The sequence below is a fragment of the Plutella xylostella genome, chromosome 18 (genome assembly GCF_932276165.1).
Source record: "Plutella xylostella chromosome 18, ilPluXylo3.1, whole genome shotgun sequence".
NCBI lineage: Eukaryota > Metazoa > Arthropoda > Insecta > Lepidoptera > Plutellidae > Plutella > Plutella xylostella.
In genome coordinates, this window is record NC_063998.1 from 3,032,936 (window position 1) to 3,057,123 (window position 24,188).

The 24,188-nt window shown below is 36.5% G+C and overlaps 1 protein-coding gene across 1 annotated transcript in view; it reads right to left on the reverse strand.

Moving 5' to 3' along the window:
• The window catches only part of LOC105388839, a 39,576-nt gene extending 17,783 nt beyond the window's left edge, over positions 1-21,793 (reverse strand). The window contains exon 1 of the mRNA XM_011559848.3: positions 21,627-21,793. The gene's annotated coding sequence lies outside the window, so the exon portion shown is untranslated. The remainder of the gene's footprint in view (positions 1-21,626) is intronic.
• Positions 21,794-24,188: the final 2,395 nt, after the last annotated feature.

The window sequence follows — 24,188 nt, forward strand, 5'->3', positions numbered from 1 at the left end:
GTGCACAATAGGTACAGGTAGGTAACCTCTGGGCAGTGAAATTATCTAACTTTTGATTGACAATGTTTCGTTCGTTTTCCAATTTCTTTCGCAGAATTAGGCTCTAGTATAGTAACTATAGATAGGCCCAGCCATGTTAGTTTTCTCTTGTGACAAGGTGGTGCGTAGGTGAGTTTCGAGTGAGTTATAATGTGTCGCGTGAGCTTTTGTGGTCCTACAGAATTGGAACTTTGCGAAAAAAAATATAGTGTCGTATTTAGTCCTACTTACATACGCAAAATCGTCTGTAATTAAAGAAATCAATCTAAAAATTCAAAATTACCTACTATTTAACTGTTGTCCTGTGTCTACGAACTTTACTTTACCATGGAGTCGGACCGAGTCATACTAAAAAACTAATTTTGATTCCGGAAATTCCACGGCGGGCGAGGTTGCGAAGCTTTCGTCGAAAAGCTTAACAATATGAAGTATGATTACTTATACACTAACGGGCATTGAAAAAGTTCCATTGAGAAAAACACCAAATTACTTCTAAACTGAAAAGGCTAGCATAATTTCGCCTTCTACATTATTGAAGTACATTTGACAGAACATCAGGATATTACCAACAAAACACGGTAATATTGTGTTCAAATTTTAATTTAAATGTTTGAAAAAATTGTGGTCGTTTGCTGTCGGCATTTTGTGAGTGGAACTGTTTCATTGTCCGTGAGTGTATTAATGTCAGCATTGAACCTATATAGACATTACAACTTTAGTTTGAAAGATTAAAACTTTCAAGAAACATTGTTATCTTAAGATTTCCAAACAGATTTTCCAGCAGCTCCCGAATAAAACAAAATCATGTTTGAATAATTTAATAATGTGGCGGAGCTGAGGCCGCCCTTCTGGAAACTTCTAAATATTGACAATAACGGAAACCCCATTTACTTTTTCGTTCTTAGGGTTCCGTAGCCAAAATGGCAAAAACGGAACCCTTATAGTTTCGTCATGTCCGTCTGTCCGTCTGTCCGTCTGTCACAGCCGATTTACTCGGAAACTATAAGTACTACAGTGATGAAATTTGATGGGAATATGTGTTGTATGAACCGCTACAAAAATATGACACTAAATAGTAAAAAAAAGAATTGGGGGTGGGGCCCCCCATACATGTAACTGAGGGATGAAATTTTTTTTTTCGATGTACATACCCGTGTGGGGTATCAATGGAAAGGTCTTTTAAAATGATATAAAGTTTTCTAAAAAACATTTTTCTTAAAGTGAACGGTTTTTGAGATATCAGCTCTCAAAGTCGTAAAAAGTATGTCCCCCCCCCTCTATTTTTATAACTACAGGGTATAAAATTCTAAAAAAAATAGAGGTGATGCATGCTAATTAACTCTTTCAACGATTTTTGGTTTGATTAAAGTATCTCTTATAGTTTTTGAGATAGGTTGATTTAACTATTTGCTGCTACGGAACCCTTTGTGCGCGAGCCCGACTCGCACTTGGCCGGTTTTTTAAAATGAAAGAGTGACATAACCTAAATTATATTAAGTAATAGGACGAACGAAAATTGAAAATTTTATGGCTACAGCCATTACTTACACGAATTAAAAAACTAGTGCACCGATTTTAATGAATGTAAAATCGCAAAAACTCCAATAAAAAACAACACTTTTCAATTTTTTCGGTGCTTTGTCCATACAGATAGTTAACGTCAAACTCGGTAGCCCTTTTTTCTCGGGCGGTGGTTCATCCTAACTAATCCTAATCCTAACTAATATTATAAATGCGAAAGTAACTGTGTCTGTCTGTCTGTCTGTCTGTCTGTCTGTTACTCTTTCACGCCAAAACTACTGAACGGATTTGAATGAAATTTGGTATACATATGGTCTAGACCCTGAGAAAGAACATAGGCTACTCTTTATCCCGGAATTCCCACGGGAAACCTTTTTAAGGCGAAGCGAAGCTCGCGGGAACAGCTCTTAATTCATAAGTAAGGACTATCCGTTATGTTGATAATTACAATTCCGTAGTATTGTAGGTGAAATTGGATAATCCTTAACTCAATATCACTGGTTATTTCCTTTTGGATTTTATGCCGGGAGTGTTTATTTCCACTGCAGAGCGACTCCACTCACTCGAATATCGACCTTATCTCGTCGTTTATAAGGCCTAGTCGCAGTTTAGATATACTCGTAACTATCTTTCTAGTTAGTATCCGTAGAAGCCTAGTGACTGTTTTATGTTTCAACGTTAGCACGTTCAGTTATGTTATGTTATACTACAGGAGCATAAATTAAACCAACCTGTAAAATTTGTTTTGAATGAATACTTACTTCGGAACTGGTTTAATTTATTTTGTAACAATTTTTATTGTTTTCTAAATTAACTTTCGTAAGTTACGTACTTATATCGTTCTTACTTCATATTTTTATAACAAAAATAATCCGAATAAAAGTCGTGTCAAATTACTTGGTTCATCGAGTCTGATATTAATTGAAATATTGTTGGACAATCTTCCTATATTTTCGGTAGATAAGTCATCATTCGGGGACTGTCTGAAAGAGGCATTTTAGCAAATTTTACAGCATCTATTATCTTCACTTTACCGTCGTAAATTAAACAGCTATATACAAAAGAAGAGTTGGATCCAACTGTGGATTAGTTGGCCGACTCGTTCGATCGCCAGGCGTTCCGTCGGCCGCTCGTACGCGAATTTCAATCTGTTTTCTTTGTCTGCGGCGCAAGCTCGATTAGTTGCCCGACTTGTTGGATGGCTGCGTTGGTGAATCGATGGACTAGTTCAGCCACCAGTCGCTGTTTTAGAGGAAGGATAGCGGGGCAGGTGCGGAAAATATGAACATGATTTCAGATATTCATTTATGATTTGAAGTTGTACGGTTTCTTGATCAATTTCAAAGCAGATTTTCGGGTATTTTCGCTCTATAATTATTAATTACTCAGTCATTTATAATGGATTACCTATATGGCGTGATTATTTAAAGTAGGTAATAGCGTTTACATTCGTTTGAAATGAACTCGCTTGAATATGATATTAATTAGTGGGATTGTTTGATATAAGTTGATACAACATATTATACAAGTTCGGTCGGGCGAGAGGTCAGTGACCTGTGGATCGCGCCTGCAGTCCCAAAACTTATCAGTTTTTGTACAATATAGCTAGAGTCCTATGACGTTTCATTGACAGTTTCTAATGCCTGGTGAATAAAGTTAAATTTTCCTAGAATACTTGACAAATAAATGTGTATGATGTATGTAATAAGTATGGATTTGACATATATGTATTATAATTTTACAAAGTACTTATAGTTATTTTTAAAAGAAACACTCACAGTTACAATCTTATCTAAGAATAATTCAATACGCTACAGGTAGGTCGAAATAAATGTGCCTCAATATCTTGAAATTACAATTTTAAATAATCACAAATTCATAAGTATTTTGAAATAGGCAGAAATTATAAATAAATGAGTTAAGCCTTTTTGATATCCAATCTCTTTGTAGGTTAGAAATTTAGGTTGGTCCTTGTTTAACCGGAAAAGTTGAGAAGGGATGCTAGATAGGGCAACTGTCCTTACAGTTTAAAATAATTACAAAAGTAAGTAGGTAATTATTATAAGTTACAAAGTTATAAGTTTAAAATATCGGGTATTTAGAAAAATATAAGTACTTACTTACATACGTATGCCTGGAAGAGATCGCTTTTAGCGATAAGGCCGCCCTTATTGTATTATAGATTTTAAGTCTTAAATGTTATTTTAAGTGTTTTATGTACAATAAAGTTATACTACTACTACTACTAAAAACATTTTGACCATGTATCACTTCCGTATTTAATAAAGTGTTAATGTTAAGTACGGTTAGGTACTTACTAGTTTCAAGTTGTAGAGCGACCTAGTTTTAAAAGAGCAAATAGGTACTTAACAAATATATCTTTCCTAAAAACGCTTCATTATGCAGTATTTTTTTTACTTATAAGTAATTATTGTAAATAAACAAAAAATGTAGTATAGGTACCGGCTTATAATGTATTTTTTCTTACTTGGCACATATTTTGAGCAGTCTTGGAGTGTCTTTTTATTTGAATTAATTTAAAACTTAGTAATAAAATAAAACATAATGACAAATTGAAATACAGCAAAAATGATTAAACCAGTAATTAAACAATTTATTTTGGCTGTAGTTTATTTGTGTAATTAGTATTTTGATTAAAAAGACACACACAGATTCTTTACCTTTTGTGCCAAATAAGAATGAATACAGTAAGTATAGGTATTTTTGTCCTGACACACAGAATCAGAAAATAAAATGATTTTTTCTGTTTAGTGTTTTTTATTTTACTTAACATTTTTTATTAAAGTTATGTAGGTACATCGTACTTACTCTAATTACGTACTAAAATAAAATCAAACAATTTCATAAACAAAAAATTAGTTTCTAGCGCAGCAGCTATAGCAATAGGGACTAAATAGCAAATTTAGTAAAACAGGTTAATAATCAAAAAAGATTCCATTAGTCTGCCTCACTCTCATTACTTAATGAGTTATTTATTATAAACGATTCGTCTTGATCACTTAGTTCGGCCTTGGCTACGATTTAAAGTATTTTTTTAGAGTTTAAGACTAATATTAAAATTACTTACGTATATTTCAATATACTTGAGTACTGAGACTGACTCTTCGTAATTATTACTTCAGTGTTTTTTTTATATTAACTTCTGCCACTGGGCTTTAACTTACTTAACATTAACTAAATTGATTATCCTAAATCCAGTTTTGTAACAACAACAACCCACAACAACGAAGACTTTTTGAAAAGCTAACCTTCCTTTTTGGGAATGGGTTAATAATTTGTCACAAACCTCAATATTACTTACTACCTCTAAACTAAGGAAAACTATGAAATAAGGAAAACTTGTGGAAAAATCACTGCAATAAAATGCTACGTCTGTCTAAAACAAATTTTCAGAAAGTGAGAGTATGTTTTTTATCCCTCAGATAGGTAATATTTATCTCGATATTGTGAAATAGCATTATACGGTGAATACCTAAGTACCGAATGCGATTGAAGTATGAACCTAGGTACAATTTTCCAGTCGTAGAGTATTTTGAACTTTACCGAGTTCGAATAGAGTTCACGGGGCCATTGATTTCGTCTGCCTCCTTGGCCATACTTATTGAGAATGTTAAGTAAGATCTGCGTTCAATTTAGTCATAATTAAATAAGTAAGTACCATTATTTATTTATTTTTAATAACATTTATGTATTACTATAGAATACAGGTATACAATATATTTCTAACTATGTAGGTTTTATGTATTATTATAAGTAGGTATTTTTATATCGTTTATACTTTATATTAATGTAGTTTATAAATATCTCTTGTTTTCACACGATACCCATTTTCATTATTTATATTTCCTATCAATGTGGTTGTCTGGAAGAGATTACTTTTAGTAATAAGGCCGCCGATAGTGCTATTTATTTTCTTTTCAGGTTTGTAATACTGTTTCTGTTTGTGTGCAATAAAGAGTATTATATCTTTATCTTTACCTTTAATTTATCTCAATAGTATAATAGAACTTGTGTAAAATAGGAAAAAAAATACTGTTGAAGCGGTTAGTTGTAGAGAAAACGCAGCTGCAGCTAACCTAGTTTTACGCGCCATGCAATGTCTACACCTGTAGTTTTACTTGTTAGCTTGTAATTGTAACCAACGACTCAGAATCGTTAGCACTACAGTCGTTGAAATATAATAGGCCTGTTTGGACAGCTCGAAAATGTATGAGATGACGGCTGGTGTCAAATCTAAAAAATAAGTAACTAGGTGCTCCAAAAGTTCTTTTTTCTTTCAGCCGTTAAAAAATAAGCCAGATTATGTGTCTTTTTATGTATTTAATCAAGTAAATCAACAGTAAATATCAAATTTGTGTCCAAACGGGCCTATTATATTTCGAGGACTGTAAACAGGGGAACATCGAAACATGTACAATACACGCCATCGCGCCCATCGAAGTATCACAACAGTCCGGGATGTTCAAAAGAGACAGATTACTCGAAAGTAGTTCAAATTCCGGCCGTTTCGCGGTGTCGTAAGTTAATACAACTTGTTTACTTGAGCTCTGATAGCGCATCGCGGTGGCTCGGCTACGGCAAGTTTACTGAGAGCCGCGGGAGGTGGATCGGGTCTGATTAAAATGGTCGTTCTTTTTTTAAAAGTACCTTTCACGGCGGGCGGCTGGCTGAGGCGCGCCGTCACTTTCCCCGCTCCGGCGAGTTTTTTTTTCTAACGTAACATCGTAGTTACATCAATATCGCATGCGGTTTATTCCTCCGCACACGACTCGAGCGTTGGAACGCACCTTGGCTGTATGCTGCACAGTTCTTTGCCACCATTTTTTTTCTGATCTGTCACACTCAAAGGCACTCTTTACTAGAGCTCGTACCCAGCTGCTACAAAAGTAGATTCCGTTTTATCATGGGATCGGTGAAGTCCTTATCATAATACATAATTTTATTAATTCCAGTATTGCTGATGTTATTTTTCATGTAAAATCCAAGATTGCAGCTTTCAGGAACAGGGCCCAGGCACACGGTACTAGTTGTTACGTGGTAGGTCGCAGTTAGTGCCACAAATGATGGATGACGGAGGACTTTATACGTTAGCTATCTTGTAAATCTAAGATTTTATACTGGTTCTTGTTCCCTGAGCAATAGAAGCCAGTTTTAATTCACTGCTACGTAATGCATGCTATATTTATGTGGAGTCCGTTTAAATGAAGTAAGCATTGTGCTATTTGAAAGTTTATCGTTTAGTTTGGCTTAGTTTTTGTACCGCAATGTTGGTAGACTTGTTCAACTATAGTTAACTGTACATATTGTATGAATAAGCACAATCATGTGGATAGGCACTATGAGCAGTTACTATGCTACCTAGGTATCTATTTAAATATATATTATATAATCTCTCCACTGGAGCTTAAACTAACTTTCAATTGAAAAACCTAATTTCGATAGCATGAAACTCGTTAAAGGAGGTTAAGGTTAGTGACACAAGGCCGTAGCCCCATAGTTCGTTATTTGATAACGTATTCGAAAGCCTCTTAGCAAGGTCTTTCATATACACTACAAAATATATCTTGAGAGCAAGCTCGCAACGCTCCAAATCTCTTATTTAATGCTGCCCAGACGATGCATGGAGTCCATGCCATTTAAGAATAAGTCCATGCCATGGACTTATTCTTAAACGAAAAACCATATGTTTTCACTTAATTGGGTCACTGAATTTTAACTACCTTATAATATAATATACCTACCTATACAAGTTATTGTAAGTAATAAAAATAGTCCCCATAATTCAACTCTATCATTCTGCCTTCGGAAAGCGTTTTCTAGGGTCATACAATTAAATTAATTTACTTACTTAAGAAATTTTGATTGTTCAGTTTTGATTTGATTTCCGAACGCTGCATCGACTTTCGGTCGGCCTAAGAGAATGCGACCTCCTTGAGTAGTCGCATCGCATCGCGTCATATCGGCCAGGAGGGTCACTCTATACTGACGAAAAACTAACGAACGAGATCTGTCGTGCAATCGGCACGTTTAATACCACTAGATAGAGTCGTAGCGCGTAGAAACGATCTGAAAGTTGGTTTGTCGTCACATAGAGTGACCTCCCTGGTTCGGCCTGCTGGATACTTACCGCATTCTATTTTTAAATTTCGATGCGGTGACTCGAAGTAGAACATGCATGGCTTACAATTTGGGAATATTAGGATCGTTTTAGACACAAGTAATACCTTAGTAATTACTCAATAAAATAATTATGTTAACTAATATAATTATATTGCGTTAGGGATAGCAGATCCTATATTAGTTTACTGTTATTGTTGTTGAGTCATTGTACCTAACTGTTTTCAGTTTTACACAACGTCTGAAAATCTCTGAAATTACATTACAGTAAGTATTGTTTCTATTACACGGATAACTTTTATCCACCCATTATTGTGAAATAGGCTCAAAAACAATTCACAAAACATTCAAATAGGTCATTCAGACAACTGGATTGAGTATCCAAATTATATTAGAGATACCTACCAAAAGTAATTGCATCCTACCAAAACTAACACCACTTACTGTAATAGATATAATTTCGAAACAAAGAGGCAAGTAGGTGTACTCCGTAAGTACAAAAGACAACTAAGGAAAACAATGTCATAATTTTCCGCGGGAAAAAACGAAAATGGCGGCCTGGCAAGGTAATCAGTCGCATGCTCAAGGTATGCCGGGTAAAAGTGCCCTTAATGTGTACGATCCATACATGCGCGCTAAGATACTGTATATTCAGTATATTGCAACACAGAAAAGGTACGCGCTTTCTCCACAGTGCGTTGAAGCGTGGGTAATCTTACCTTGCCCGGCCACTATGTTATTCTGTGATGGCACTATTGTTTTCTTTTTTATGACGCCTTTTTACGCGCAACCTGCCAGTTATTGAATATTGGCGAATTATTTACTCGTTATAGTGCTAATAGTGGTGTTGTTAGATGTTTCTTGATTTCATAAAAGTATCGCTGGTCGCTTGATTGAGAATATTATCCAATCTTCTAAATTGCTTATCAGAAGATATTTTTTTATAGTCAAGTGTCGATTTGAATTAACATTTTTTTGGGGTCACTTATTATAGTTTTTTTGTTATGTATTAAGTACTTACCTTAATATTTATTTAAATCGTATAATGCCAGATAGAACATTGTTTAACTGAGGCGACTGACATGGTCACTTTGTGTACCAAACCCTTAAAATAAAGATTTAAAAAAAACTGAGGCGACGATAATATTTTTTTTAACTAGAGCAATGTTACTATGACGACCTGAAGATTCACAAGGCTTTTACAGCAATTATCCCTAATCACAGTCTACTCCGCTCCCTACAACTACGAAACAATACTATACAGGATGATGGCTGCGAGTTTCCCACCGCGAGCTGCGAGTTGCTGTGACATCTGGGCAGCGGTGTGTTTGCGCATGTCATAAGAACAGCTACTTCACGGGTGAACGTGCAAGCGACCGTTACGCCGCCATATCTACCAGGTTTAATGACTCCGCACAGAGGGTCCGAGTCGCGGACGCGGCTTCAAGGTTAACTTTAGATGCTATTATACGACCCTTATGCAGCTTTACTCTAACTATGTAACTATGAAATGTTGTATAAAAAGCTTACGAGACTCATGCTGAGTTGCAAAAATTTACTTTACGCTAATGACGATATTAAATCTGTGTCTGTCTCTTTCTGATCTTATACTGTCAAAGCAATGCAGCAATATATCAAATGTCGACATAAGCTTAAAGTTTCTTTCTGCAACGCAGCATCAAAACAATAAATTAATAAACAGTTGAGTTTATTATGGAGATAGTAAAGATCCCGACGAATTGAGAACCTCCTCCTTTTTTGAAGTCGGTTAAAAAGTGGTGTATGGACTGTATGGTCTTGTTTCGGATACAAATGATACAATATCTATTTATAATCTTTTATTCCTAAACAGTATAACTAGTACCTATTTCTTGTATGATAAATAAATTCATTCTATACCGTAATCTAATATCTTAAAATGCCTCTAAATGAAATACTTGGAACCGATTGTAAATTTCCTAGAAACTACTTACTTGAACGAAAATCCAGTAAAATGGTAACCTAGCCGAGGGTTAATTATTTTCCCCAAGGAAAGCGCTGGTACATTTTTATTTTGCTGTCTACTTAGTAATTATTTCGAGTTAAGAAATTTCCAGTTTCTAGAGATGGAGTTGATTTTCATTAAAGAACCTACATTTTTAGTCCTAATAAAAAAGGGGTATTGACAGTTAAATTTTCAGAAAATATATAGTAAGCAAAGTGTTTTTTTCCTCTCTTATGTAGGCACGGTATACTGCGGAAGCATAATATAATGTTCGAGACGATATAAGTAAATATTTCGAGATTTCTTTTAATCGATGTTTAATGGAGTTTGAGCCTATTTAATAACATATGTAAAATATAATTATTTACTTTAGGTAGGTGCAGTGAAAATGCATTAAATACTCTTATCCGTAACCTGAATAATTACATAATTAGCCACATAAGAACCAAAACACCTGCATAGGCTCTATAAAAAGGCTGTTAAATGGTGTTACAATTTGTAGTTCTTACGCATTTAGCGGTCAAAAACTATCGGCCGATAACGGAACAAGGCAAGTTAGCGGTTAGTTATCACAATCTCGCGATAACATATCACTGCTACGTGGTTATCAGAGAATATTATATAAAACCGTAATGCTTATTTACATAATAAGTCGGTACACGGTAAGTACATAAAATATAATAAGTAATAAAGTAGACATAATTTAACAAAATCCATAGAATTGCTTTTTTTAACGCATTTAAATTGTTGACTTTATCTTGACCTAGGTAGGCCGACGACAGAGCGTTGTGGCTCTCCATTTTCCATGGGAGAGGACTGTGTGATATGAAATATTTACAATTACAATTACAATTTTACTATTTTTCATTTCAAAATACAACAATTTGAAACATCAGAAAATGTTTTATTACTTATCCTTATCCAGTTTAGGTGTTCTGAATAACATTTTATATCGGTAAGGGCACGGTATTAAATGGGGGTGCTATTCTGATATTGCCATCGATATTAGGGACTATCACGCGACCGTGTTTTGTCTGGCTAAAGCGTAACGTATGTTTATTGTTTTATTACCAAACCATTAAACCGAACATTTAGTTAGCGAAGAGATAAATTGCCGTAACTAAGCAGAGCCTTTCGAGATTTTGCTGTTACGTGCAAAACTACACACACACACACATGCGTCATCGTTACATTTACACATACACTTGAAAACATTACCTATACGTATTCACCCGATGCCAACAAGTATAGATTTTGATAGTTATTAACCACTTTTTTCAGAAAAGATTTTTAGAATGACCCCCTCAGTATTTACCCTCTTTCGGCTGACTACACCCTCTTTTTAACACCCTGTATAGGTACCTACCGTTTAAGTTAAAGGTTTTTGCAAACTATATACTTACATACTTACAAACTTTTAGTTAATAAATTAAATTTGTAAATAAAATCAATAAAATTAATAAAATTGAAGGCCATTAATGTCAGGGGTGCTAAACTCTCTAGCGAATCTGTCACCAAATGCGAAAACAAAATAGCCTACCCACCACCAGATTAAACGCCACCGCAGAAACGCTTGTAAAATCAATACAACACTGCACAATACACTACAATAAGCTGTAATTTGATTGTCGATGGTTCACGACTCGCAACCACTATCCCTTACATTTATTTGAAGAACTTCCCTAGGAAATCTTGACCAATCAGGCAAACCGCAACTCTAGCAGTGACCAAATAAGGACCAATGGGGAAGTAGGGGCTATTTGGCGTGAATTATGGGGCACATTTCGCAGCCCGCGTGCTGTAGGGGGCGCTAGGGGCGCAGTGACAGAAGCCGGCACCATTAATTATGTTTTGGGCCCTTTCAAATTTGGAACGAGATATTACTTAGAACGATTTTCAATCAATGACGTTTCATTTTCTACTTAATCTGATAGCTTAGTTTGGTTGAGTTTGGTAGCGACGGTTGGGTAGAAGTTTTATATGGGTCATAAACATGTGATTTTAGAGAGCGTCAGTGGGACTTTTGTCCTTATCACAAACCTTTGTCCACACATTAGAAACCAAATAAACACTGGTGCAATCTGTTTCATTGATTTTTAAACAACATTTGCAGTTTTGTAACAAACATTTTCGTTGTATTTCGGTAAAGTGCCCATATCCTACCTAGTTCATAACCAAAGTGTATGGTTGTTAAATAATAATGGTGTATAGGTAACTTGCACCAAACGTTTAAACAAAATAAAATCTATTGGTTTACTGATTAGTCAGTAATGTACTTTCAAAGCAAGATAATGTTAGATTTAATTACTTAATTAAGTTTCAATGTTTCTTGCAATTTACCTACCCTAAATTTAGACCAAGTCTCCAACTTACAAAGAAAGAGCGCAATAATTAAAAAAATCTACCTACCCCCGAACACTAGTACTCTCTAACCCCCTACTTAAAACTGCCAAATCCCTGAACTGCTTTATTAACCAATCTTCGGGTCAAATATAAAAACAAATATACGTAACGAGGAATATTTGCAAGTGATTTTGTTATTCATTTCTGGGCGCAGACAGGGGCGGGTCCCACTCCCCGCCCCCTACCCCGCGCTTCTTACCCCTCACCCCCGGAGGGTCACTCTATACTGAGGAAAAGCGAACGAACGAGAGCTGTCGTGCAATCGGGACGTTTAATACAACGAGATGGAGTCGTGGCTCGAGTAACAGCGCTGCGAAACTTGGTTTTTCGTCATGTACAGTGACCCCCCGTTCCCGAGGGGTAAACTTACGAGTGTGTTTTGCTAATGCTGCGGCTGATGATCTTACCTGCGAAAAACAAGGGTTTATTGATAATGCGGACTTAGTGAGGATTTGGTTTAAAAGTGACGTTAGTTTCGGGTGGTTGTAGTTTTTAGTCGTTACTAATTACTATTACCCAAGTTAAGAAAACTGTAAGTAAGTACTTACTACATATATACTTTAAGTTGCAGAAGTAAGAGTTATCAAAGTGAGTAAGTGCGTAGTAAAAATTTTGATAAAATTGTTTTGTCCGCGCATTCATCATCACCTACTCATCATCTACTATGTATTTTATACAGTATCTATCCCGATATATTATAATTATTTCATATCTTTCAAAACACTTACTTACAGATATTCTCTCTGCTTACTACAAGAAGGGGGGCGTGAAGCTACGCACGTCCAATAAATGTTACATATTTTACACAAATTCAAGGTGGAATAACATCGAATTCTAAAAGCTTGCGAAAAGCGCTGGGCGCGGCACGGACTTGTCATATTTCGGGGTTAGTCTATAATTCTTCGGTCCTTCGTACACAGTTTATACCATTTTCGTGCCTTTTAAGGATATTTTAGTGAAATAGGACGGTAATACAACACTACACCCTATTCGCCCCCCGAGACCCTGTTCTGGCAAATTGCGCTTTGGAAATAGTCGAAATTTCTTGAGTTGATGACATTTTGTGCGGTGACTTCAGACTACGAATTTCTCTAATGTTATTAACATTGTCTAGTTATTGTGTATAATGCGTGAGTATATTTTGGATCATTTATAAATCCATCGACGAATTTATTAAACTTGTAAATTAATACTTAGTCACATTAAGTTGGACACCTAGATTGTAGGTCGGAAATATTCATTATACGCCCTATATCTCCTTCTTAATACTAAATAAGTATATTATTGCCTACCTATTGACACTGTACAGTTGTAACTGTAATATTGTATACATACAACATTCATAATAATCATGTGTACATGCATGTTGTTTTAAATTTAAATCAAGGAAACGCTCGCGATGAATACTGATTGTAGCAAAAAGGTTGTCCCATTTCCACCGAACACTTTGTAGGTCATTTATCGAATCACCACTGGTTGCGTACCACTGACTACACTACGCAACTTGACACGCGAACCAAAACCAACTTTACGCTCATAAGCATAGGGCAGTATATTAACGTCGTCTGGTAAATAAATTAAAACGTCGTAAGCAACGTCTTTAAGGTCCCTTTTTGATGAACAAACAATCTCGATCTGTGCAGCGATTATAAGATTCGAAACCTCCGTTTACGTTGCGTATCGTCAACTGTCACTGTCAAAATGTAAGGTAAATTTGTTAGTTCCAAAAGTGACATTTGTTTTTTCCATGTTAGGTGGAATTTCACCAAACGCTAAACGTATTTAGTAGCCTGTCATACGTCTGTCAGTTAGTACAAAATATATAAAAAAATGATTTAAATAGGTACTATTTTATATACGTTTAGCGTTTGGTAAAAGTGACCCTTAGTGTAGTTTCGAAATAGTATCGAATCCTGTGATCGCACATCTGATTCTTTGCGTCCATTACGTAGTTTTTATCACAAACACCGGAGCTTTTCCATGCAAAGGAAACAATGTATGGGAAGCGATGTCGTAACGCGCCATAGGTAAATTGGATAGACGTGTCATGCGAAAATATACCTTAAGCTTGACTCGTAAGATTTTCGTTTCCGGTTAGTGAAGTTTGAGATTTTTGACACACTTTCAGCACATCAAAGGTAAGAAAGAAGAAATTGAAAAATATAGGTAGTTTTTCAATGTTTAAGGTCGCAACAATAGAATACTTTAAAATAATTATGATGTAATAACGTAGAATCATTAATGACGCAGCACAGCCTCCGAAATATATTTTTCAGGATTCAGGAAAAAAAATATACTATCGAAACTAGCATTAAATTTGAACGGTAAATTTCCAAATTTCCAGCATTGATATGCTAATTTACCATAAATCAAACTTATACAGTACCTACAACTAGCTTTCAAATAACACTAAGATGGCCAGCAAAATGCGGAAACCTTTAGATACTTGCTCACAATAGGTACAAGTGTATCTAAAATAAACTAGTGGCGAGCGGCGGCCCAGATCCATTGTCCTGGCTTCAGTAAAACACGTGTCTAGGAAAATATTACACGGCTTTTATGTACACTCTTGTAATAGAGGAAAGTATAAGTACAAACCTACTTCACATTAAAATAGGGACATTTTTACACCTAGGTCTTAGATAGGTATACGGATGAAATCAGTAAAATGATAATTCATTGTTCTACTTATTGTAAAAACTGATAAATAATTCCTCCCTAAGTTATTTAGAGTGGTATGACTCCGTTGGATTACAATACATCTTCTACACATACTCGTAAGGAGGGGTTTGGAGCAAAACAGGCATTTTGTGATTTGTATGAGTAATATTCGGGTTCCGCTCATCTCGCATAATCTTTATTGACCAAAACTCATTTCGCATAACTCGTATGGTCTAAATTTTTTTGGCCGAACCATCACTTTGCCAAGACTTATGTGGCATAAGGCTCGTTTCGTCTAAAACTCTTTAGGCACAATCTTTAAACACCTAAGTTTCGTTTGCTCAAATTTATGTTCGTCTATACCTATGTATAATCTTGTTTCTCGTAATGTTATCTTAATAAATTATGTATGTAGTAAATGTACAAATTGTGGTATTTTTCTCCTACATCCCGAAAATCACGATATTGTATGATCAAAAAATCGAAAGTTAACGACCAATATAATTATTACAAACCCCATAAGATCGAAACCTAAAAATAGGTGCGACGACGAGCAAAGCGAGGAGGAGCGTGTTAGGTGCACATGTTCATCAAAACCAAAGCGGAGCGCAGCGAAGCGGAGCGGAGCGTTTTCCAAACAGCGGAAACAATACAAGGCACCAGTTTGCGCTATGTAGCGAGACGCTCCGTCAAAGTTAAAGCCAAACGAATATGATTACTTTGTATAAACCGAATAAACCTGTGCCATAGCATTATTAGGCTATTCAAGATTTGGCCATACCATTATTAGGCTAAACAATGTTATGCGAAATAACTTTTTACTAAACGAGATTTATGCCATACGATTTTCGGCGTAACGAGACTTTGACCAAACGTTACTATGCAATACGAGATTAGGCAAATAAATCTTATGCCAAAAAAGGTAGAACCGTAATATTCACTGCTCCCTCCCTCTCTCACTACTCTACCCAAGACGCCCTATTCTATTCTATTCTATTCTATTCTATTCTCTGTGGGGGTGTAACTACCTGCACCTGGCTCTCTCGAGTGGAACCTTTGTGCATATCCCCAAGGTCTAAACTGCCTCCCTAAGCTTGGACCACTGCGGGTTGGTGGGTTCACATATCTAGTTGTGCTAAATCTAGATAGGTATGCAGGTTTCCTCACGATGTTTTCCTTCACCGTAAGAGCGATGGTATACATTGTACTTAAGTTAAAAGAACTCATTGGTACATGTCAGCGCCGGGATCGAACCCGCATCTCTTGCGTGAGAAGCGGGCGCTTACCCCGACTGAGCTACCACCGCTCAAGCCGCCCTAAGATGTAAATGGTTTTAATTCGTTTTAAATAAACTGATAACTTCAAGTAAATAACTAATAGCTATACATTACTTATTTATTTGGCCATGACCGTGCCCTACTATCGCTGATAAAATACAATGCGAAGCGCACGCAAGCAAATAGTTTTACTTAAATAGTTCCATTTCAATTGGAAAAGTTTTATAATCGTATTCTTAATTCAAAAGTGGTAGCTGGTAGATGCATTCTATAATTGACTTACTGATAAACGAAGGGAGGCCGCAACGTTGCAAGCGAAACTCGACTTTATGTTGCAAGAAAATTTACCAGGAAATGCATTAATTTTCCGCGCGCTGCTTCGTAGAGCGATGCCGTTTTGTTTTTTATTCAGGTATTCATGGTAGGTAGTGTAGGTACATCTTCTTTGTCTATAGCTCCTTATTTTCAGCCTACTTTTTGCGTTTATTGGGAATAATTATGGTATTTTCGGGAGAGACTTGCTAAATTGTAATTGTTGTAATTATGACGGCGACCTCACTTTATTTGTTTTTTTATGCAATGGCGTATACTTAACTTAGAGAATGGAAAATACGGAAACAATACACTTGTCTTATACTTATCTAGGGTGCACCTACTTACATAATAGATCAGATTCATAACTTAATTCGGTACCTACCGAACTACCTACCCAGTTATTTCGTACAGCAAATAAAATAGGGCCAAGGTAACAAACGTTGGATTAAAACCACAGATCGTTGAAACTGTTGAGGTCCTTCACCATGCCTCACTAATACTAAGTAATCCCCCTTCCACCCCCCACTACAGACCTGCTACACCGAGTTCAAACGCAAAGAAAGGATTTTTACCCAGATATCAAAAGAATTTGTGACTTCGAATCGTATCAAGTGAAACAAAACTCGCTAACAGTTATGCGTTATGCAGCGCTTGACAACAGTTCAACGTGAAAAACCCCTAATTCGAATGGTAGTAGCAAGTTGTAGCAAAAATCGTCTGTATTGTTACAGCTAAAAGAGTGATGAGGATCGCGCTAAACGGAATCGAAGGGACAAGGTAAGTTGAACGCAGAGTAGGTATAGTATACGACTCTGGGGGGTCACTCTATATATGACGAAAAACTAAGTTTCGGAGCACTGCTGCGCGAGCCACGACTCTCGTTTTATTAAACGAGCGATTGCACGACAGCTCTCGGTTGGTACGTTTTTCGTGAGTATTGCTTGTGTTGGGCCCACAGTTGGGCCCCGCCAACCCGCACTAGGCCGGCGTGGTGGACTAGGCCTAAAACCCTTCCTTCATTGGAAGGAGACCCGTACCCCAGCAGTGGGGACGTGATGGCTCGTGATGATGATGATAGAGTAGCCCTCCTGTGACGAGTAGAGAGAGCGCAGACGGCCTCGCCACGTCACTGAGGTCGCGCCGATCTCGAGTTTCCTACTGCGTTCTGTTCTCAATTTGAATTTTGAAACTGTTGCCGGCCATGTGTGGGTAATAGAGCAGATAGACCCTCTATGGCAAAACACTGGCCGGTTATGCAAAAGAATTGAATTGTGTTTTTAAAAAAAGACAACAAATGGTTTGATACGTAACTCCGATTCAACAACGACGGAATAAAAGTCAGGAATGTCAGATGATGCGAACATGATGTTCACAATAAAACATAAAATCTTACATTTTCAGTGTATTTTGTTAAATATTTCGTATTAGTTTTCAGTCAGTATAATTATATTGTAAACCTTAGGTAGTTATATTAAGATAGCAGGTACCTACTTACTGAAATCTAAATTTCACTCTCATTGTAGGAGCTTGTCTAGAATCGCAATTAAACAGTTGATTTTATTAATTGAGGCGCGAAGAACAGAATAAATATTATTGAATTAAGTATTTGCGAATTATTTATTGGTCTGAAAAAGAGTGTTATGGTTATGAGTATTATGTTATAATTTTCTCCACCAATCAAAATTTTTAATTAGACCACCTTTGTATTGCTTTATCGTGCTTTGTAACTACCGCCGATATTTCATCATAGTTATCTCAGATTGATAAGTGTACTTACCTATATCTACCTATTCTTATAAATGCTATGCCTAGGCACTACTAGGTCCTAAGACTCATTAGTACAAGTTACACGGCTAACTTGAAACGGTTTCCGGTTTTCTCAGTTCTCATGGACAAACCGGCACTCGTCTATTTCAACGTTTGTTTTCCTGATAGGCATCGTCATTGCAGCACTTGTGCAATATTTTATTGAACCTTGCTTTTTTTTTCTTTCCAGAGATATACCTACTTAAAGCAGATTTTTAAGAGAACAAAATAAGAAGGTAAGTCGATACATATTAATTATAGTAAGTAAGAAAACGTTTAAACAACGTGTGTTATTTTTAACGAGTGTTGAGAATAGCATTTGATAGATTTATTTATAAGGCGATGAACATTGTTTTTTTTGTGGTAAGTAAACATGGGGAGGCCTTTGCCAGCAGTGGGACACTGAATTGGCTACATAAAAAAAATACCTAGTTCATTACTAAATTTAAACGAGTATTAGAAAATACTCGTTTAGGGTAGAAACCCTACTCAAAAACTGACCAGAAATAGCTACTATACTAGGCCACAATTTATAAGCAAAGCGAAGCGAAGCCTGCGAGGAAAATCTATATCTGAAATAAATACTATTTTATTATATTCATCTCCACCAGGCTTTTCCGACACCACGCTATCGAGAATCGATCTTAGTATTTCCTGATAATCAGGTTGCGGCCCGTTTTCCTTCTGCGAAAACTTAATTGACAATGAAATCATTATCCAATAAGCCGTTTACCTTGACTCTCGTGCTTTAGCTCAATCAAACGCCATAAGGGCATAGTACATGGACCTGAAAAAAAACTGCCTCGTCCAACTAAAGTTATATACGTACCCGTACCTAGCACCTACTTACTACATTTTTTTATTGGAGACTAGCTGTTCTCGCGAGCTTCGCTTCGCCTTAAAAAGTTTTCCCGTGGGAATTCCGGGATAAAAAGTAGCCTATGTTCTTTCTCAGGGTCTAGACCATATGTATACAAAATTTCATTCAAATCCGTTCAGTAGTTTTGGCGTGAAAGAGTAACAGACAGACAGACAGACACAGTTACTTTCGCATTTATAATATACTAGCTGTTCCCGCGCGCTTCGCTTCGCCTTAAAAAGTTTTCCCGTGGGAATTCCGGGATAAAATGTAGCCTATGTTCTTTCCCAGGGTCTAGACCGTCTGTACACCAAATTTCATTCAAATCCGTTCAGTAGTTTTGGTGTGAAAGAGTAACAGACAGACAGACAGACAGACAGACAGACAGACAGACAGACACAGTTACTTTCGCATTTATAATATTAGTTAGGATTAGGAAGTTAGGATTAACAATAAAAATATTAAAGCTTACATAATATATTACACATTATACAGGATATTTTCAAATCATGGATTTCTCTATACCTTAGAGCTTTATTTGAAAAGCAAGAGATGCTATTGCTATACTTGCTTACTGATAATGTATGAATTAGGTATTGTTTTTAGGAAAACAGAGGATAAAACAAAGTTACGGTAATCTAGACTCTATTACATTTGTGATTAAATCAATGGTATGATTTCCGAACACCATATTAATTTTATTTAAAGTGAGTCCCTACTAGTCCTGCTACGGCGTTAGAAGGTTCTATGAAGTATATTTACCTGTGTATACGTAAAATACGTACGTTTCTCCATAATATAGTGCTATCAAAGAGTACCGTTTCAACTGTGGCTCAGCTATAGTATATGTAGTATACATAAGTACATAGCGTAGTACGCGTAGCTTCTCTCTAGGCCATTCTAGTTCTTCACCTAGGTATACTTATAATTCTATTTCTAGTATGTGAAATGTGACTGTAACTTGTATGAATATGACAGATTAGGATTGTGGATTGCTAAAATGTGTCGGTATTATAATGCCATAATTATGTTACGGGCAAACTCAGTGTTTAACTAAGGTTAAGTAATAAGTGTATAATGCGACCAAATTAAGAAGGTATTCATGAGAAATTATCGATATTTTAAAATAATAAATGAAACTAAATGTAGAAGAAAAAAACAGGTACCTAATACATAATACAGTGAATAAAATATTATTCAGCTATTAGTACCTACTTGGGTAATTTCTATCTATTTTCGATACAAAAATATCAATTTTGATAAAAAAACATGTTATCGTTCTGTAACATGTAGATAATTAATAATTATAATTTAGCTTTAACCGATAATGAAAACCATGAACTTATTAGGTCTATGTGCTTGTGCTATCTATAAAATTAGCAAACATTGGGCTGCAAAAATAAGTAGGTATCACACATTAAAATTACAATTAAGTAAATAGGTACTCGACACTTTCGAAATAAAAAGAGTCGGAAGGCTAAGTTAAATAAAATATATTTTCAAGGTTTATTTAGGTTGTGATTGTGACAGCATTTCTAATAAGTATTTCATGAAGAGGTAATTTTCATAGCACTTATGGGTTTTTAACGGACTTTTTCCACCACGGACGGACATTGACTAAATTGGCAACAGTGCAGTTTAGAAAAAAGGCACTTTAAAAGTTTAGTAAGTAAGATCTTATAGGTACTTACTTAATAATAAATTCTAATCAAAGCAATTTCGGATCTAATATCTAATAATAGTGCTCCTAATAACTCAAATAAAACTTTTAATAAGCGATACCATTTCTTTTGTGCCCATACTCCGGTCCGCATACCAATTGATTACGTCACGAAGCGTCTCTATTCTAACTGTGATAGTGCCTCCCACTCGCACCAGTGGCTGCTCAAGTTCGCTGAAACGTTGCTGTCTCCCTCCCACTCTTCTTTTCCCTTCATCACTTGCGAAGCCGAGTAATCTGGCTTTATCGCTGCATTATGGCATTATAATTATGTGATCATGAACTAATTGATCTAGCGTTATCGAATCCTCTCTATAGGTCAGGTCTTGTGTGTTGACACTAGTGCTTAGCTGTGCTTTTAGTACGACCTTGTACCTAATAAATGTACTGACTGCATACTTAACTAGTTTAATCTAATCTAAATACTCAAGGGGATATTCTACCCTTACAACACAACTCCTTTAAAAATTAAGTCTTGATATGCTAATTTCACTTTGAAAGCTCTACTTTTATTCTGTAACCAGATAATGACGGTTGAGCAATATTTCCGCTCACTTGTCCCTAACAAGTTGCGAGAAATGTGTCATCAATGTCCACTAGCAACTGAGCCAGGTGCCCAAGAAACCTGTTACCGCCATCGCCACTGAAAATGTAACGCACACCTTTGTTTCAAATGCTCACCCTTATTCCCCATTCAAATTTATTCATGAGCCGAAAACGCTTAAAAATTAACTACTCAAATAGTAGCCATATAGCGTACACGCTTACCTACCTACTACATTCCATTCAAGTTACATATAGATTTCAATTACGACAGAAACAAAAGCGTACCCACAACGCACGAAACTGGTGTTGGCCGAAAAGGAGTAAATCATAAGAAGTTTGTTCGAAGCGTTCGCCTACCTGCTAATTAGACAAAGAGCTGGATCGCCGGATCGCAGTCAGTCACGGCCTCACACATACGCGGGGCACTCACACATGCGTGGCTAGTGTTGTCCCCAGTTCGTCGCGGCGTGTCGGGATTCGGGATTCACGCACACAACCGGTCGGCGCCGAGCATGGAGTACAACTGGCGGCCCCGCGCGGCGCTGCCTGCCCGCTATCAAACGCTGATCGGATGGAAATTAAGTTTGCGCCAGTAATCTGTTTGTTTATTACTTCTTAACGCGTGGAATAAACAATAACTGTGCGCCGATACCTTGGCAATGTCACTGCCATGTGCGGCTCGCAATTGTACAAATAAATATGTAAGGTTTTCGACCTTATTGAACAAACGGGTTTTATGGTAAGCGTAGATGGATTATGTTAATAGTGTTTTCATCGTCGCAATATCTACTGTTTATGTACAATTTACAAATGCATACCATAACATCAACACTCACGCTTATAACCCATTTGTGGTAGGCAGAGGTAGCTGCAACCACTTTTGCTGGCAACGGCAACGCCAACGATATTTCATTAAGAACTAGATGGAGTACGTTGAGGCAAAAGAAACATCTGGAACTCTGGACAAATAACATGTCAAGCTATATTTTTTGCCTATTAAATATAAGATTTACGGAAAAGCTCAAAGAGTCGAATTTTAAACACAGAATTTAAGATTTTGACAGTACTGAAATTAGCATTTGTATCTTCAGTGTCAAATGAGTTATTTTGAATCCCCATTGTTTTAAGGGTAAGAAACTATATACTTATTCATTACCACACAGGCCTTCATGAGGGCGTTCTGAAAATATAAAACAAGATAGAGATGTTATTCAAAACATTGGCAACATAACATATATCAAAAAAGCAAGTTTTCTATGTAAGTAATTAAGAAACATAGAAAATTTTATGTTATAGCAAAAACGGAGTGATCCAGTTTTGGTTTTACAGTGTCAATTATGAAATATGTCTTGTAGCTATAATACAACTCAATGTTCATAAGCTTAAAAATTCTTAACTTTATTCTTATATCTAATGCACCTAACCTCAACCAAGCCATACCACGTTGCTTATTTGCAGTCAGAAAGGGATGCAATCTGCCGATGCCGCCTTACCGCCTCGCCTTGTTCTCAAGCGAGGGCGAAAGTTTAGATTCGACTACAGTTACTATTCCCTTTATTAATAATAAGTGTCAAATAAGTACCTACTAATGCTAAAGCTGGTCTAAGGTTCATCAGTTTGTCACCATAGTGAAAGAAACGGCCACACTTCTTGAATGAACAGTGACCGGGGTTTGTAAAACGTTTAATCGCAGCTAAACATCGTGTAACGTATGAAAATAGAGCATATGATCTACCCTACCGATTAGCTCTCTTTGTCCGACACCGCACCAATTACACATTATGAGTAACATCCAAACAGTATCTCTCCGTGTGCTCCAAACTCTTATCGTGTAAACCCCGCTTAAGACAGCAGTCGTCGAAAACTGGCGGTAGACTCGGTAGAGTAGCAACACACGGCACGAGCGTGTCGCCCGGCGGCGGCGGCGGCGGCGGCGCGGGCGCACAGCTGACGGACACACCTGTGTGCACTCTCTCTTTCTCGCACGCCGTGTGACGCCCGACATAGCACTAGTGACGTACGTGTCATTGCGGGATTGAAAAAAAAACATGATTTACTTTATGAAAGCTAGTTTAAGTTAGATGTAAGATTTATCTAATTTCTAGGGATGTAAAATCTGGTAAGTATAGTGAGTTTTGTGTCACTGTTGCTGAACAGTTTTCAAATGTGCTATTAAGTACTAATTAAATATTTTTATTATTGATTAAGTATCCAAGTCAAGTCACTGTGATATTTATTAAAAAAGGCTATTGCTTTTATCAAAAGCATACCAATAAGAAGGTATTTCTAGTTAGTAAGTGCTTAGTTTAAAAACCAATAACTTCGTTGCCAAGTCGTTATCAGGAAACATGTACCGTCCGATTGTCAATATGCAAATCGTAAGCGTACCTAGGTAGGTAGGTAGCGACAATAAACTTGCAGGTGTGAGCATTTAATGTTGAAATACGTGTAAGTGATAAAGCCGTATTTCTCTTTGAAACATTGGAATCTTTAGCCTAGCTATAATAGTTATATGTAGTAGCTTAAATAACATGTTATTAAAGGTTACAAACTAAAAAGTTCGGTTCCATTGCATAGCTATATTAACTATGTTAAATCATTATAAAATTTACCTCCTACCAAATATGCAGTGCCATACTGATCAATATCACCAAAAACTGATTTAGTACAAAAACGACCAAAGAAAACCAACCACGTTTGGTTGCACAGTTTATGCGTACAAAGCGTGTAAGTGAGGGATCACCACATGTAATTAAAATTATTAATAAAGTATTAAATCGCTCGGCGCTGCGGTCAGCGGCTGCAGTGAAGAATATTGCACTGATGCTTGACGGGGAGCGAGTTACGTGACATTAAGCTTATGCCATTTTACCACAGTAACAATGATTTTTCTATTGTTACTGGTGTGTTCTGCTTCTT